Source organism: Capricornis sumatraensis, chromosome X (genome assembly GCF_032405125.1).
Source record: "Capricornis sumatraensis isolate serow.1 chromosome X, serow.2, whole genome shotgun sequence".
Classification (NCBI taxonomy): Eukaryota; Metazoa; Chordata; class Mammalia; order Artiodactyla; family Bovidae; genus Capricornis; species Capricornis sumatraensis.
Window position 1 is genome coordinate 112,972,530 of NC_091092.1, and position 18,320 is coordinate 112,990,849.

General features: G+C 39.4%; 1 non-coding gene across 1 annotated transcript; it reads right to left on the reverse strand.

The window, feature by feature from the left end:
* Positions 1-560: 560 nt before the first annotated feature.
* Positions 561-632, reverse strand: TRNAS-GGA (transfer RNA serine (anticodon GGA)). Its single transcript has one exon. It is a non-coding gene; the product is annotated as a tRNA-Ser (tRNA).
* Positions 633-18,320: the final 17,688 nt, after the last annotated feature.

Below are 18,320 nucleotides of genomic sequence, written 5' to 3' on the forward strand. Positions count from 1 at the left end.
CTTCCTGGTGGGAGGGACTTGTTCCTGCCCATTGGTGGGTGCAGCTGGGTCTTGTCCCTCTGCTGGGCAGGGTCCTGTCAGGTGCTGTGCTTATCAGGCAGCTGTGGGCTCCAGAAAGCTTTATAAACAGCCTGTCTGCAGATGGGTGGGGCTGTGTTCCCGCCCTGTTGTTTGGCCTGAGGCATCCTAGCACTGGAGCCAATAGGTTGTTGGGTGGGGCCAGGTCTTGGTGAGAAGATGGCTACCTCCAAGAGGGCCCATGTCAGTGAGTACTCTCCAGAACTACTGCCCCCAGTTTCTTTGTCTCTGCAGTGAGCCACAGCCACCCCCTTCCTCCACAGAAGGCCCTAAAATACCAGCAGGTAAGTCTAGCTCAGCCTCTTATGAGTCACTGATTTTGTGCCCTGGGTCCTGGTGTGCACAGTAAGTAGGTAAGTAAAGTCGCTCAGTCGTGTCCGACTCTGCCACCCCATGGACTGTAGCCTACCAGGCTCCTCCCTCCATGGGATTCTCCAGGCAAGAGTACTGGAGTGGGTTGCCATTTCCTTCTCCAGGGGATCTTCCCAACCCAGGGATCGAACCTGGGTCTCCCGCATTCCAGGCAGACACTTTAACCTCTGAGCCACCAGGGAAGCCACAAGATCTTGTATTAACCGTCCTCTGAAAGTTTCTGTTTCTCCCAGTCAGGTGGAATTCCTACAGTCAAAGCCCTCTGGCCTTTAGAACTAGATTCTCTGGTGTTCTCCTGCTGCCCTACTCTCAGGCTGGGAGCTCAGACCTTTCATGTCTGTTGGAGAGCTTCTGTGGTATAATTTTTCTCTAATTTGTGGGTTGTCCACCTGGCCGTTAAGGGATTTGATTTTATCACGATTGCATTCCTCTTACCATCTTGTGACTTCTTTGTAGATGTAGAATATCAGTTTGGAAGGTTCCAGTGTTTGTTTTTTTTTGTCAATGGTCATTCAGCAGTTAGTTGCGATTTTGATCTTTTTATAAGAAGAGGTCAACTCTTTTTCTTCTGCTCTACAATTGTGTCTCCCTTCCCTTGCTTTTCAGTCTTGATTCGTATTTTCTCTGCATGGGAATGAATACTAGGTTGGCAGTTGTTTTTATTTTTGGTACTTAGAGATTCCATTACACATGTTTTTAGCATCCATCTTTATTGCTGAGAATTAAGCATTGTTGCTTCTTTCAAAGTAATCATCTTTCCACCTTAGGATGCCTTAGTGGCTTTTTCTTTGTTCATTTTCAGCTAAGAACTCATTGATATTCTTAAATTTGTGGCTTGACATCTTTCATCAATTTTGGAAATTTTCAGCCATTCAAATGTTGCCTCTACCCCATACTCTCTCTCCTTTCCTTCTGGAATTCCAATTCACTGTACTGTATGTTAGATCTTCACACCATTTCCCCATGTTTCTTTCTGTCTTTATTCTGAGGTTTTTTCCTACCAGCCCTTCTCTGACTCACTCAGCTGTGTCCATTGGCTGTTAAACCTGTTCATTGAGTGGTTAATTTCATTTTTTGTATTTTTCAACGAAATAATTATTTGCTTCTAATGAAAATCTGGTATATCAGGTTTTATGGTTTCACATTCATTGTTGAGATTTTAAAGTTTTCATCTCCTTGAACATGTTAAGTATAGTATAAAGTCTTTGTTAATTCTATTATTTTGGAGTCTCTGTGAACCTCTTTTTGTTATTTTATGTTTCTGTTGCTTTTGATCTTATGTGTCTTGTTTCCCTAAGTGCCTGGTTGTCATTAATTGTTTACTGGGCATTAAAATTGGAAAAATTACTTGAGAAATCATGAGCCACAAATGATATCTTCCAGGAAGGGTTTTTTGGGGCGGGGGGGATTGGCGGTAGTGGCATCTGCTTGAGGGAATCTAGGATTACTTAGACAAATCTCTGCTCTCAAGATATTTTTGGCCTAACCAGATGACTCAGGGCCAAATTGCTTTCAATTTATGGACTGTTTAATTTCTGGCTCACCTGTATTTTTAAGCTCCCTTCAGGTTTCTAATCTGAAGTTAGTGAAAGGGATTTTCCTGTTGTCCCTCTGGGCCTACCTAGCTGTAAGGTACAATTTAACTTTTAGTTTCTTCTGAATTGCTGGTTTCACCTCTCTGAATTCCAGTCCTTTAATGGATCGGAAAGCACTGTCCCATTTGTTCTTTGATCCTTTAAGAAAGTCATTTTTTGTATTTTGTCCAGCGTTATTATTTGTCTTTAGGGGGAAGCTTGGTTCAAATTAGCTAATATCCCATAACCAAGAGAAGGAGCCTTCCCATTGGCTCTTATGACAGAACATGATTTTGTCTTATTTTCTAGGCCAGACTCAGACCCTTGTTTTCATTAAATTTTGTTTTATGTAGCTGTAGTCACTTGGTTAACTTTGTTCATTTTAATTAAAAGGTTACAATCCATTTGTGTGTGTGTGATTATAAATAAGTTGTTACTTGAATAGTCAGCAGAATTTTAGTCCCTTCCACCTAGGCAGTTTCTAGTCCTTGACAATGGACAAATTAAAGTTTCAGCTAAAAATAAGTCTCTGGAATGACAGAACGTGAAGTCCCTTTTAATTGATATTGAAATTGGGGTATACAATATCAATTAAGTTTTTTTCCCTGCTTGTTGATAAGAATGGTTTTCTGGTTCTACTATTACCATTATGACTTCTGTTTTAGTGTGCCCATTTGTAAATATAATATGTGTTTGTCGTGGTGAAATAGAAAAAAGGCAGTTCTGTTGAGATTCTTGTTTGCTTTAATAATAAGCTCTCAAGCATCCTCTCAGAGAAGGCAGTGGCACCCCACTCCAGTACTCTTGCCTGGGAAATCCCATGGATGGAGAAGCCTGGTAGGCTGCAGTCCATGGGATCACGAAGAGTCAGACACGACTGAGCGACTTCACTTTCACTTTTCACTTTCATGCATTGGAGAAGGAAATGGCAACACACTCCAGTGTTCTTGCCTGGAGAATCCCAGGAATGGGAGCCTGGTGGGCTGCCGTCTATGGAGTCGTACAGAGTCGGACATGACTGAAGTGACTTAGCAGCAGCAGCAGCAGCAACAAGCATCCTCTTGAATGAATATGGTGCTTTACAAATTACAGACATTTTCTTTCTGTGTAAAACTAATTTCTACAACATCTCGTGAGGTGTGGTATTAAGCAAAGGGTTTGGAATCAGGAGCTAACAGAGGTTAAGGAACTTGTCTGTGGCCCCACAGCTGGTGAGTGGTTTATGTCCTCTGTGACTATTACAGTGTTTCATTTCAGCTGTTGTGGCCAGTTGACTCTTGCCTATAGATGTCACTGATTTCCCAGTTTTGTCACATTATGCTTTCTTTTTTCTGTGCACCGGGTAATATAATGATCTCATGACTTGTATCCAAAGACGGAGATAATTGGAACATTATTCTTTCATATCCCATCCTCACTGCCTCTCACTTTAGCGCGTTTCTAGAATATGGTCATGCACTAGAGTTTGCCAACCCCTCTGCCCTGTTGTAAAGTTTGCTTTATCACCCTACATGTATAGTTAATCCCATTCCCTATTTACTCATGCCTCAGTTTTTCTAATTGTAAAAAAGATGCCTCTTTTGTTTCCAATGTACTTGTTATCTTTCTTGTCACTCATGGTTAACCTCAAAGTCTCTAACCTTACTGGGTATTTTCTGTAAGCTTTCCTTTCTTTTCTAATCACTGTTTATGTGATCCTAGCCTAAACCTTACTTGTTTTGATCCTCTGAATCTTACGGAAAGCAAAAAGCTTTTATGCCTCAGAAGCTTTTCCTAGCAGTAGTGTCAGCGTTTCTATATGTCTGGTGGTGCTTCTGCTTCTGAATGGTGCTCACATCTTATTTTTAGCATCCTTATAATGAAAGCCTTGAACAGTTATCTTACATTTTCGTTGTTCTTGCTCAGTCGCCAAGTTGTGTCTGACTCTTTGCGACCCCACGGACTGTAGCACACCAGGCCTCCCCGTCTGTCAACATCTCCCGGAGTTTGCCCAAGTTCATGTCCATTGAATCACTGATGCCATCCAACTGTGAATGTCAGATGCCCTTGTTTACTTGAAGCTTTTTCATTTACATAGTGTTCAGTTATTACTTGTTAACAGGTATGAGGATGCATCCTCTTCAAATTTAGTACTACTCCATTTTCTCTTGAGAACTGTTGACACTGTAATTTTTTGTCCCTATCCAAGGATTTTTTTTTTAATGTTTAATTAAATTTATTTATTTTTAATTGCGGGACAGTTACTTTACTGTGTTGGTTTCTCCCAAGCATCAGCGTGAATCAGTGGTTCTGGTGCTTCTCCTAAGTCACTTCAACTCTTGGCAACTCTTTGCAACATCAGGGGCTGTAGCCCGCCAGGCTCCTCTGTCCATGGGATTCTCCAGGCAAAACACTGGAGCAAGTTGCCATTTCCTTCTGCAGGGATCTTCCCAACCCAGGGATCAAACCCATGTCTCCCATATTGCAGGCAGATTCTTTAGAGTCTGTGCCACCAGGGAAGCCCTCCCTCTACCTAGCCAAGGTTTTCTTGGAAGTTCATTCATTGGGTTTCTTCCCCATCTCATTCACAAAACTGTCATGCTTTAAAATGTTGATAGAAGGTACCAGTATCTTTTGAATGTCCTCCTATTTCAGACCTTTACACTTTCCCCTCTTCCTTCTCTTTTAATCCTGTATCTTTTCTGTTGTCTACTTTGTTTTTCTTCAGTATACTTGATTTACTTGAATGCATCTCTCCTTTCTCTGAACTCTTTTTGTTATCAGGGTACAGAGTGTGTATGTCATTTTTCACCAGCTCAAGAGTAAGCTTTAAGACATGGCATGGGCAGCTTAAAAAAATTAAAAGGGCATGGGCTTCACCGTTTTGCCTTATCACTTATTTATTACAGGGCCTTGCATATAATAAGATCCAATAAATATTTAAAAGTTTGAATTTAACATAACTATAAACTATGCTTATAATTTCTGATTAATATAATTATTAACCATAATATTAGTTAATATTAACTGACTTTAAATATAATGGTTTTGTCTCTTTAAGGATTTATCATCTCTGGACTGCCTTAAGAATCCTTTCAGTAGTTTTATATTTTTAGCTTCTTTTTTTGTGATCTCTATACAAAAGAATGAAAATCATCAGCTTTTAAGTATTATTTTGAATACATTGTTTTTTCCCTTCCTTAAAGGACTTTGTAGTGACCTTCAGTTGATCATTTTCTTTTGAAATTTTTATTTGGAACATTTTGAAATGTACAGGAAAAAAAGTTCAGTGAACATCTATGCTACATTCATCAACATTTCACCATAGTTGTGTCATAGTCCCCTTACCACTCTTTTTTGCTGAGAATTTATGGCATACCCAAGACATTATTTCATCCTTAGGTAACATGTATGTAAAACAACACATTTTCATACATGACTGCAATGTTTTGTCATATATAACACTTGATAGTGATTCCTTAATTACATGTATAATACTTCTTAATCCATGTTCAGGTCTTCCCTGTAGCTCAAAGGGATAATAGTTCTCCTGTAGTGTAGGAGACTGCGGTTCGACTCCTTGGTCAGGAAGATCCTCTGGAGAAGGGAATGGCAATCCACCCCAGTATTCTTGCCTGGAAAATCCCATGGACAGAGAAGCCTGGCAGGCTACAGTCCGTGGGCTTGCAAAGAGTCGGACGCAACTGAGCGACTAACACTACTACTGCACCATCAACACTACTAACCCATGTTCAAGTGTTCCTAGTTATCTAAAAAAAATTTCTTTTTGTAGTCAGTTTGTTGAGAAGGTTCAGATGTTGACAGCCTGATCCCTTCATGAAGCCCCAATTTTCACCTAATGCTTTTACGATTCATTATCTGCAATTGCGTGGTGGTGGTGGTTGCTGTTTAGTTGCTAACTCATGGCCGACTCTTTGCGACCCCATGGACAGTAAGTAGCTCACTGGGCTCCTCTGTCCATGGGATTTTCCTGGCAAGAATACTGGAATGTGTTGCCATTTCCTTCTCCAGGGGATCTGCCTGATCCAGGGATCAAACCCTAGTCTCCTGCTTGGCAGGTAGATTCTTTACTGCTGAGCCACCACAGAAGGAAGCCCTACAATTGTATGGATTAGTTATTAAATTAAAAATTGCAAAATAATGTAAATTGGTCACTTCTGCCGTTATTAGCTGAAACTTTTATCTCAGAGAACTTTTTACTCATTCACTTAAACTAGTTGGTTAACCTAACATATCTCGGTAGTTCTTGAGTTGTTAATATCCTCTGTGGGGAAAGAAGACTGCTTTCTTTTTTAGCTAAGACTTTATATTATTTTACTAAGGCTTATAATAAAGTACTTTTCTTCCTTCCTGAGGAAGTTAAAAGTTATTCTTGAATGGAAGATTAATGATTTTGTGGATTGGATTATTGGGAGGGCCTCCCAGTCCTAAGTGAGCAGTCACAATTCTCTTAAGGTATAGTGGGGGGTGGGGGATGGGGAGACAAAGGGGGAAAAAACCCCCCAAACATACCCTCTTCACTGTTGGGTCTTGCACTGAGGATGTGGTACTCACTTGAGGTATGGAAATTTTTAAACATTCTTCTATTTTCCCAGAGAATAAATTAGACTCAATGTAGAGTCTGTATAGACTCGTATAGAGTCATTTAAAGATCTCTGGCCTTTAAACTGTCTTAGCACAGTTTTGTAATCAAACACATCAAAATTTAATAATTAGTATATCATGCAGTGCTGCAAGGACCTCTGCTGGTCTGCCAGGGATGAAGCAGAAACCTCAGAAAACCTTTGGCCATTCCTTCAGCTGTTGTGAGCTGTGCCTTAGGCACTAGAGGTGACTGACTGGGAAGGGGATCAGAGTGGCTCAGGCAGTCAGATGAACATTTTGTTACTGATTGACTATAAGCATCATTCATTGAAATTTCAGGTAGTAAATATGTACAAATGGCTGCTTTCCTTTTTCTTGATCTTTTATTTGTATACTGTATCACTTGGCTTATGTAGCCTTAAGTCTTTCATAGTTTGAATCATACCTCTTCAGTATTTCATTTGTTTAGGACAGTGTCTTCAGCATTTTCTTTCTTTTTTTTTTTTATCCTGAATTGTTGCATGTCAAACTGGACAAGGTGTTTTAGTTGAAGTTTCACCAGTTCAAACATTGAAGATAAGGAATGTATTATCTGTGTTTGTGTATTTTTATGATCACATTAGAGCAGAAAAGTTTTGAAAACTAATCTGTATTGCTATCAGCATGTTTGTTTACTCTATCTCCTTGCCCCCATCCCTTTTGTACATTTAATAAAAAGGATGAAAAAATAAAAATAGATGTCCAGATAGGTTCATATGTTAAAAATTAGGCCCTAAATCAGGACTCAAAGCAAGTCCTTTGTCCATTTCATTTGCTATTAGAAACTTCATCAACAAATGAAAGAGTAACTTAGCCATTGATTTTGAATAAAGAGGACTAATCTTACCCATGACGTTAAAAGACACTTGCTCTTTGGAAGAAAAGCTATGACCAACCTAGACAGCATATTAAAAGGCAGAGACATTTTTGCCTACAAAGGTCCATCTAGTCAAAGTTCTGGTTTTTCCATTAGTCATGTATGGATGTGAGAGTTGGACTATAAAGAAAGCTGAGTGCAGAAGAATTGATCTTTTGAACTGTGGTGTGGGAGAAGACTCTTGAGAGTCCCTTGGACTGGAGATCCAGTCCTTCCATCCTGAAGGAAATCAGTCCTGAATATGGATTGGGAGGACTGATGCTGAGGATGAAACTCCAATACTTTGGCCACCTGATGTGAAGAACTGACTCATTAGAAAAGACCCTGATGCTGGGAAAGATTGAGGGCAGGAGGAAAAGGGGTCGACAGAGGATGAGAAGGTTGTATGGCATCACCGACTCAATGGACGTGAGTTTGAGTAAACTCCAGGAGCTGGTGATGGACGGGGAGGCCTGGCGTGCTGCAGTCCATGGGGTCGTAAAGAGTTGGACACAGCTGAGCGACTGAACTGAACTGAATCCTACCTAGGTCCCAGAACCCCAATGGTTTGAGCTGGTGACATTTAAAAGACATTTTGCCCCAAGGAATAACTGGGTGTGTGCACCTTTGCTTATCTTCCAACTTGCTGGGTTTTATTGTAATATTTCTAGTCTCAGATACGTGTTCAATAAATGAGTTGTATAGATGAAAAGTCTAGCATTATGGAAAAAATAAGGGTATAATTTTAAAATGGTATTATAGCCTAATTCCGTTAGTACATCTATATTGAGAAAGACTATATAACAATATGGCAGAAAGCGAAGAGGAACTTAAGGGCCTCTTGATGAAGGTGAAAGAGGAGAGTGAAAAAACTGGCTTAAAACTCAACACTCAAAAAACAAAGATATGGCATCCAGTCCCATCACTTCATGGCAATAAAAGAAGAAAAAGTGGAAGTAGTGACAGATAAAAAATTGTTTGCTCCTTGGAACAAAAGCTATGACAAACATAGACAGTGTATTAAAAAATAGAGACATTACTTTGCCAATAAAGATCTGTATAGTCAAAGCTATGGTTTTTCCAGTAGTCATGTATGGATATGAAAGTTGGACCATAAAAAAGGCTGAGCACTGAAGAATTGATACTTTCGAACTGTGGTGTTGGAGAAGACTCTTGAGAGTCCCTTGGACTGCAAGGAGGTCAAACCAGTGAGTCCTAAAGGACATCAACTCTGAATACTCATTGGAATCACTGATGCTGAAGCTGAAGCTCCAATACTTTGCCCACCCGATGCAAAGAGCTGACTCATTAGAAAAGACCCTGATGCTGAGAAAACTTAAAGGCAGGATAAAGGGACGACCGAGGATGAGATGGTTGCATGGCATCACTGACTCAACACACATCAATTTCAGCAAGCTCAGGAAGATGATGAAGGGAAGCCTGATGTGCTGCAGTCCATGGGGGTGCAGAGTTGGACACGACTGAGTGACTAAACAACAACAGTATAATAGTGTCAGCTTTGATGTCTATGGATAGTTTTTCTTCCTTGTAATAATGTTCCTATTCTTTTTAACATCTGTTTTCTAATATATAATAACATATGTGGGTGTGTGTTGTGAATTAATCACTGGAGAGGTTATGAGACCTGTTTTGTAGTCTTAGCTTTCTAGCAAAGTTTTAAATCCCTCTAGCCTTCAGTTGTCTTCTTGTGTAAAACAAGAGCATTGTATGGAGGTTGGGTTTAGGATTTCTCAGCCTCGGAATTCTTGACATACTGGGCTAGACGATCCTTTGTTGACAGGGTTTGTCCTGTTTACTGTAGAATGATGAGCAATATCCCTGGCCTGTGCCCACCACATCCCAACAGCAACCTTCCCCAGTATGGCAAACAGAAATGTCTCCAAACATTGGCAAATGTGCCTTGAGAGGCAAAACTCATCCCCAGCTGAGAAACACTATGTTAGATGATGTTAGCTGGAAAGAAATCTATCCAGCTTTATAATTCTATGGTTTTTATTTTTAAAAATCCTGCTCTTTGCAACCCAGTTTAAATGTCATCATCTCCATGAAGCTTTGCCCACATACATCCCCCCCGCTTTTTTTTGGTTCATTCTTGATTCTTTTACTGGCAAATTATAGGACTTATAGAGAAGGAAATGGCAACCCACTCCAGTATTCTTGCTTGGAGAATCCCATGGATGGAGGAGCCTGGTAGGCTACAGTCCACAGGGTTGCAAAGAGTCGGACACGACTGAGTGACTTCACCTATAGGACTTAACCTCACTCTATTGTCTCTCTCAGTGCATTTCTTTCACTTTGAGGGCATGGGCCTTCTTTATCTCCAAGCTGAGTGCTCTGATTTTATTAAATGAATGAACAGTGGATTCAGGAGTATTGAAGGTTAGACATTGTAAAATAAATGATTAAAATGGCATTTTTTTGGTTATTCTTTCAAATCTTTGCAGTCAGAAATTACCACAGTTTCTGATCTTTAATTTCTTGGTTAGTGAGATTGACAACTCATGTTTCTTTAAGAAAGGCAGGAATCTCCTAAAGTGTTTGTGGGAGCTACACAAAACAAATTGAAGTTGCTTTTGCGAAAAATAAAGTCTCATGAAAATTCAAAATAGAATTGTTCCAACTGTCATATCCAAATGTGTTTCAGATGACTCCACTTTGTTAATTAGAAAGGTGCCATCTATTCAGATAATAGAGAAAAAGAAAGGTAGTAAATAATTTTCCTACAGAACCTAGAATATCTCATCATCATTCATAGTCGAAGTCAGTATTTCTCAAAGCAGCCCATAGTAAGAAATACATCTTAATCTTGATCTAGTACACACATACCAGTTTTTTGAATCAATATTTACTGAACTAAGTGAGAAGCCATGTCCAACTCTTTGCGACCCCATGGACTGTAGCCTGCCAGACTCCTCTGTCCATGGGATTCTCCAGGTGAGAACACTGGATTGGGTTGCTATTTCCTTCTCCAGGGGATCTTTCTGACACGGATCAAACCTGAGAAGCCCCAAGTTTGAAGCACTCTGATATTTTCTATTATATTTTCTAATTTAAATATTTCTGATACTTTATAGTATATTTAATATATTAAATTTATTATACAGTTGTCACAGCCAACCATTGGTAAAACACTGTTCAAAGGAAACTCTTGAAGTAATAAAATGTCAAGATGATTTGCCTCTTGTGTACGTTACCAGTAGGTTGTCCTGTGTCTTTTTAGATGATGTCTTTTAATAATTGACCTAATGAAAACGTTGGAACACCTCAACCAAAGCAAATTAGATTTGCACTTAGTTGGAACTTTATACATTTATTTATTTAGTGTCCACAAGGCACTGTAGGTCAAAGAACATGTTTGGTTCTCTTTCTCAAGGTTTACAGTTATAAAACCCAGAGGAAAATAAAAAGTTGATAAACAGTATTTCAGGTGCTCAGTATGGTAACAAACACACAATAGCTTTTATAGTCATTTAGGAAGGAGAGATAACTGTTCTGATTAAAGTCGATGGGGATAAGGTTGACATGAATGTAGGGTGGATTTTTGTCATGTCAGAGATCTGAAAAAGTTATTTCATGTGGTAGAAAACAGCCTTCACGTAGGTACAAGCACTTCTTGCTCATACTTGAAGTTAAGTTTTCAGGTACTATTTAAGATAAAGTAACTGAGAAGTTAAAAAAAAAATTTTTAATAGAGTAAAACACTGAAAAAAATACATTATAAACAGAAAATGTTATTTTAACTCTGCTGTGGTTATAAGGAGTTTGAGACAGTAGATTAATTGGAAACATATGCATGATGGCTCTGATATGTACTACAAGCCAGTATTTGCCCTAAAATGATAAGGTTAATGTTGAATTATTAGATTTACTAAGAATGAATATAGTTTCTAAATGACGGAGAGAGAATGCTCATCTGTCAAAATAAGCCAGTAAGATCACTATTGTATATAAAAATTGTTCTTCATGGAGCAGAAATGGGTTATACAGTAGCAGTGTTTTAAAAGTTATATACTATTCTGCCTGTGCAGTTGAAAATTTTGTACATGCTTGATAGGCCTGGGCTGCTTCATTTCTACTCTTGATGGAATGGGGAGCTCAAGGTGGTAAATCACAACCAGGTGTGTTACAAAAGCCTCATGAGAAAACAGGCAGTGGACTTTTTGTCTTTCTGAACTGCTCTATTCTGTGGGATAATGTAGAATTTACTGTAGAAAATATTTGTGACCTAAAGGAAAAGAAGAGTCTGATTGTGATGATACTTGGAAAAGAACCACTTGCCCCCAAAGTGTGGTCTAGCACCCTGTCTGTTTAAGTCACTGTATTGAATTAGGAAGTTAATAAAAGGACAACTTATCTCCTCATTTTGTCAGATTTCCAGTCTACTGAAAAGAATGTGCTTTGAGAGCTGGAGATGTGAATAAGAGTCCTGTGCCACGACTCATAAACCATTTTGAGGTAATTTAAAATCCAAAGTTTATTTTTTAGAACAGTTTTAATTTTTCAGAAAAATTACAAAGTTAATAGACAGTTCCTTTATACCCTGCACTCGATTTCCTTTGTTACTAATAACTTACAGTAGCATGGTATACTTGTTACAATTAATTAACCAATATTACAACTGTTATTAACTAAAATTTATATTTTATGCAGATTTCCTTAGTTTTTAACCTAATGTATTTTTTCTCTTTCAGGATCCCACCAGGGTACCCTATTTCAGTTATCGTCATGTCTTTTTAGGCTCCTCTTGGCTGTGACAGTTTCTCAGACTTTCCTTGTTTTGATGACCTTGTCAGTTTTGAAGATAATTGATCAGGTATTTTGTAGAATGTCCCTCAGTTAGGATTTATCTGATGTTTTTCTCATGGTTAGACGGGTTATTATGGGTTTGGGGGAGGAAGACCATAGAGGTAAAGTACCATTCTCATTACGTTATATAAAGGGTACAATGCTATCATCATGATTTATCACTGTTAATGTTTACTCTGTAACCTGGCTAAGAATATGTTTGTCAAGTTTCTCTGCTCTAAAGTTAACTTTAAAAAAAAAAAAAAAAACAACTCTGTTCCATGCTGTGTTGTTTGGAAATAAGTCACTAAGTGTAGTCCTGTCTTAGTCCTAAGGAGTAGGAAGTTTGCTCTGTCTTGAGGGTGTTCTACATAAATTACTGGGAATTCTACATGGGAGATTTATTTACTTATTTATTTATTCAGTCAATTGTTTATCAGTTCGGGCTTATGGATATTTCTTTTCTATGGTGGGTGATAATCACCTTATTTATTTTGTTGCTCAAATTTTTTATGTTTTGGCCATTAGGAACTCTTTTGGTTGGCTCCTGTTTCACTCTGGCATGCCCTCATCTTCGTGTGTTTCTTGGTTTTTCTTTGTGTTTTTTGTTTTGGGAACATGTCCTTACTTTCTGGTACTAAAAGACCAGGTTTCTTTTATTAGAGAATGCTATTGGAAATGAAGATCTAGATGCTAGGTGTGCGTGTGGCCACTAGGGTTTTCCTGTTTCTAGGCCCTTTTAGCTGAAATCCTATGTATATGTTACCTGTATATTTATGCATATCTATAAGTATTTCTATGTATTCATTTCTCTCTCTCTCTCTCTCTCTCTGTAGGTAAACATGAGTTCATATTGATGTCTCCAAGTCTAATCCATTACCACATAGGTCATTCTAGCCTCCTCCCCTTACTTTTCTGCAACCTCCCACTCCAACAGTGAGAAATATGGCTCCCACCAGTCACCATCCATTTACTTAGTTGTTTAATCCCATTGTGCATGCATAGTTGTGTATCAGTTTTGTTAACCTGTACCCCTGTGGCAGCTTGATCACTGGAATACAATACTCATGTACAGTTCCTTTTGTCTTTAGCTTTACAGACTACTCCAAAGTTATTTAGATTGGCAGCTTTCCTCCATCCCCTGCAGTGATAACTGTTTCGTATACTAGTAATACAGTTAGATTTTATCATATGGTCTCCATTCCTTCGTGGAACTCCCTGACTTTCTAAAAGATTTTTAAAAATTTCTGTACTTTAAGGTTGGTTCTTTGTGTTAAAAAGTCCTATGGGTTTTGACAAGTGCATAATGTCATGTACCTCCCACTAGAGTGTGATGCAGAATTATTTCACTGTCCTGAAAATCTCTTATGTTTCACCTACGAGCCCTCCTATCCTCCCCAGAAACCTCTGGCAACTGTTGGTCTTTTTACTGTCTTCTGTTGTTTTGCCTTTTCTAGAATGTTCTTGAAATATTTTTGAAGTCACTTTATAAAGGAAATCTTTGATTTCTCTAACCAAGATACCATTTTCTCCCCTACCACCAACTCATTCTTAATTGAACGAAATATTTCTAATAAGTAAGAATCAAGGCTTTCCTACTTCCTTTGTCCATTACCACTATATAAGGTCATTAAGCTTTGTTTATCTTTTAATCCTGCCTCTTTGTTACCAGCCTCGGAATTGGGAGGAAATACCAAGTCCCTTTATTTTTATTTCTGTTGGGGAGATTGGTGGGGGAAGGCAGGCAAGTGGCATGTATGGTATGTCCTGTATAGGTGGCAGCTGGCAAATAGATACTCATGGGAAGGGGCGTTAAGCTTCAATTTAATCTGAATATGCTTCTGTTTCTTTCTGGGGATTTATATTTAACTTGAAAATAGCTTTGATGAATCTTTGAATATGAATATTACTTTGGTCTGTAGTCTCTTGAGAATATAACAATTTGAGATAGGTGCCTTGAATATGTGACTATGTCAAAAAAGTTTCTAATATGAATGAAAATCCCATAGGATGATAGTTTTAGAAATTATTTGGAAGGGTCATTTAGGAGAAATAATAACTATCCTATTCCTATTTCTCACTTGTATTTTGGCAGCATCCTTACAGGTATATGTATGAAAAATCTTCTTAGCCTTCCACTGAAAGATTATCTTAAAACTTCTCTCACGATAAGGCTAACTTTTTTTCAAACCTGGGAAATGCTCACCTCACTAAACTTAACATGCTAGCAGTGATTGTCAGCCACAGATATTGTTACCTTTCCTGGGGCCATTTGGAGGTGCTATTGGGATTTTACAGGGGGAGACCAGGATGCCAAACACCTTGTGTCATGTGCAATGGACTTGCATGATGAATCATTGTGCCCCACATTACCACATCAATAGCATACTGTTGAGACGCACTAGGTAGACTAATACATGTAGTACTACCTTTCAGCTTCTCTATTGAACACATTTCAGCTGTCAAGAGACCCAACAGATATGTCAATGAATGGAGCAAGGCATGGCCTCTGTCTGGAACATGCGAGGGGAGTGTAGGGATTAGGCACGCTAGAGAGTATGTCCTTAGGTTCAGCTGGTTATTGACTACTACTGGTAGATCTGACTTTTTGGACAAAAGCTAGATACCCAAGGTTTAATGTAAAATTGTCCTAAACTGTGGCTTTTTTCTTTTTATCACACCAAGGCCAAACCCAACAGATTGGTGGGCTGGTTTTGGCCCACAGACCATTGGGTTATAACCTGTGATGTAATTATCTTAGAAAGTGAGCTAAAATTTTGGCAGAGGTAAACAGTCAGGGTCATCATAGCCCTCAGTATTTGCTGAGCTTAGAAAAGGCTGTGGAGACAAAGCACTAGGTGTTGAGGTCATCTTCTGTAGTGTAGAGAATTGTGGCGTAGGAGTAGAACTCTGAGAGAACTTCCTCTCTGGTTGGATGGGGAAATTCTGTTGAGAGAAATTCTGCACCACTGAAGGAAGCCTTAGGTAAGCATAATATCCCAGCCCTTCAGTTGCTGTAGTGCCTTAAAAAATAAGGAATCCTGCAAAGCTTGCAGGCAACAAAGGCTCAATGCTACAGAATCTCCTGGTTTATATGGCTTTGGAACTGTGTGACAGTCGTAGGGTTTATGCCTTCGATATTTGTTCGTTCTTGATCTAGGGTTACTGCCTACACAGCTCCACAGTCCACAGCTGTGGCCATCTGTGGTGTAGTTGGGGTGTTTCAGGGGGTGTCCCAGGAGTTTGGTCATGTCCTGCTGCTACTGCTAAGTCGCTTCAGTCGTGTCCGACTCTGTGTAACCCCATCGACAGCAGCCCACTGGGCTCAGCTGTCCCTGGGATTCTCCAGGCAAGAACACTGGAGTGGGTTGCCATTTCCTTCTCCAGTGCATGAAAGTGAAAAGTGAAAGTGAAGTCGCTCAGTTGTGCCCGACTCTTCGCGACCCCATGGACTGCAGCCTACCAGGCTCCTCCGTCCATGGGACTTTCCAGACAAGAGTACTGGAGTGGGTTGCCATTGCCTTCTCCTGGTCATGTCCTAATACTAGTACAATTCAAATACTACTTGCATCTTCTGGCTGGTTTTGAGGTGTCACATCATGACTCATTTTAATATGATATGAAAAGTAGCAGCCCATTATAATATTGTTAAGTTATAAAGTCTGTACGTGTTTTGCATAGTTGAATACTGTAATATTTATGAGCAGGAATTGATTGTATGTTTTAATCTGAATTGTTCAAATCTATAATATGAGATCCTATATGACAGTGTATAATTTTAGTTGTATTCTATGAGATTAAATACACAAATCCAGTGTAATACTTTACTAGAAAACTTTGTTTTTTTAAGAAATTGGTTGATCTTATTGGTTGGAATATTTTCTGTTTGTAAACTGTTGGCTTAACCTCCCTCTGAGCAGAAAGGAAATAGCTTTTTAAAAAGTATTTCAGTATTTTATCATCCCCAAAAGTCAAGTTTATTTGAGAATGTTATATATTGTGAAATACATAATGATTAGTCATGTTAGTTACTGCTTGAGTGAGTGAGTGAGTGTACAGAGCAGACTACTTATCACATTTGAGATTATTGACACAATCCCTTGAAGAGAATGAGCTTTTATCAGTTTAGATTCCTACTCCTTGTGAAAAGTAGGTCTACTATTAATCATCTTTTCAGATGGTAGCCATCTTTGTGGGTTAGCAAGCTGTTGGCCTTGATTGTAAAGATGCTTTTTAATGTTTTTTCGAAGGCAAGTATTTGTAATCCTTAAAAAAGAAAATGGCAGCTTTTCCCCTTCAGCTGTTTCTTGTATGTCTGAAAACAGCTGATTTGCAGAAGGATTCTTTCCTGCCCTCTCTGCCTTCCACATCCTACACACCTTTACCCTGCTATTGGGCTGATAAATTGGTGAGAGTTTGCTATCCTTTCCCCCCTACCAGCTAGTGAAAGAAGAGTGCTTGTCGTCACTCAGCTGGGAACATCCAATGACATTGTGGAAAGAAAAGACATTGAAGAAGGTAGGCTTGGATTTGAGTCATAAATGTGCCATGTGCCCATTCTGAGTTTGATTTCATATTTGTAAAGCGGAGGTAATTATAACTACTTTTCAGGGTATGCCATAGTTGTTCAGTAAATGGTAGCTGATAAATAATGGTGATAAAGGCAGTAGTAACTTTGGTCTCAGTGCACCTGAGGTTCTGAATGGTAATAAAGCTAGCCAGGAGGTAGAAACCCCAAAGAGGTGTGAAATAGTCTGTGGTCCCAGGCTCTTGACATCTGAAAAATCCTTGTTTTTATTGACCTTTGTTTTTCTTTCTTATAAAAAGGCAGTTGTATTGCCCTTATATTTTAAGGACTTGAAAGTAGGGTTGAGAAATTAATAAAAACTGTTCTTTGAAGCCCCTTGGAAAGCTTAAGTGAAGCCTTTGGATGCTTCTGAAGCTCTTTATTGACATAGCTATCAGGTTGTCTGGATGTGGTTAAATCCCTTTTTGGTAGGAAAGCCATTATCATTTCTATAAATATCAACAGATTTGATTACCTAAAGTTATGAAGGAAGGGAGGAAGTAAGTGAAGTTGCTCAGTCGTGTCCGACTCTTTGCCACCCCATGGACTGTAGCCTACCAGGCTTCTCCATCCATGGTATTCTCCAGGCAAGAGTACTGGAGTGGGTTGCCATTTCCTTCTCCAGGGGATCTTCCCGACCCAGGGATTGAACCCGGGTCTCCCGCACTGGAGGCAGACGCTTTAACCTCTGAGCCACCAGGGAAGATAAAGTGTGAAGCAAAAGTCTCTCAGTTGTGTCTGACTCTTTGCAACCCCATGAAATTCTTCAGACCAGAATACTGGAGTGGGTAGCCTTTCCCTTCTCCAAGGGATCTTCCAAATCCAGGGATCGAACCCAGTTCTTCCATATGGCAGGTGGATTCTTTACAAGCTGAGCCACAAGGGAAGCCCAAAATTACTGGAGTGGGTAGCCTATCACTTCGCCAGTGGATCTTGGCCCAGGAATTGAACAGGGTCTCCAACATTGCAGGCAGATTCTTTATCAACTGAGTTATGAGGGAAGACCATAAAGTCATTCCTATCATTAAATTAAATGAATTGCATTTTGTTCATTTCACCTAAGAAATATTGAATACCTCGTCTGTGCTAGACCCTGTGCCCAGTCAATAGTGTACTCTTAAAGAAGATACTGATTTGGGGAATCTTAAAAGTTGTAGCTCTTAGCCTGTAATTTAAAATCAAAATCCGAAGGCCTTAGAGTTGTGCTGACCAGTAAGGTCAGTCAGTTCAGTCGCTCAGTCATGTCTGACTCTTTGTGACCCCATGGACTGCAGCACACCAGGCGTCCCTGTTCATCACCAGCTCCTGGAGCTTGCTCAAACTCATGTCCATGGAGTCCATGACGCCATTCAACCATCTCACCCTCTGTCATTCCCTTCTCCTCCTGTCTTCAATCTTTCCCAGCATCAGGGTCTTTTCCAACGAGTTAGTTCTTTGCATCAGG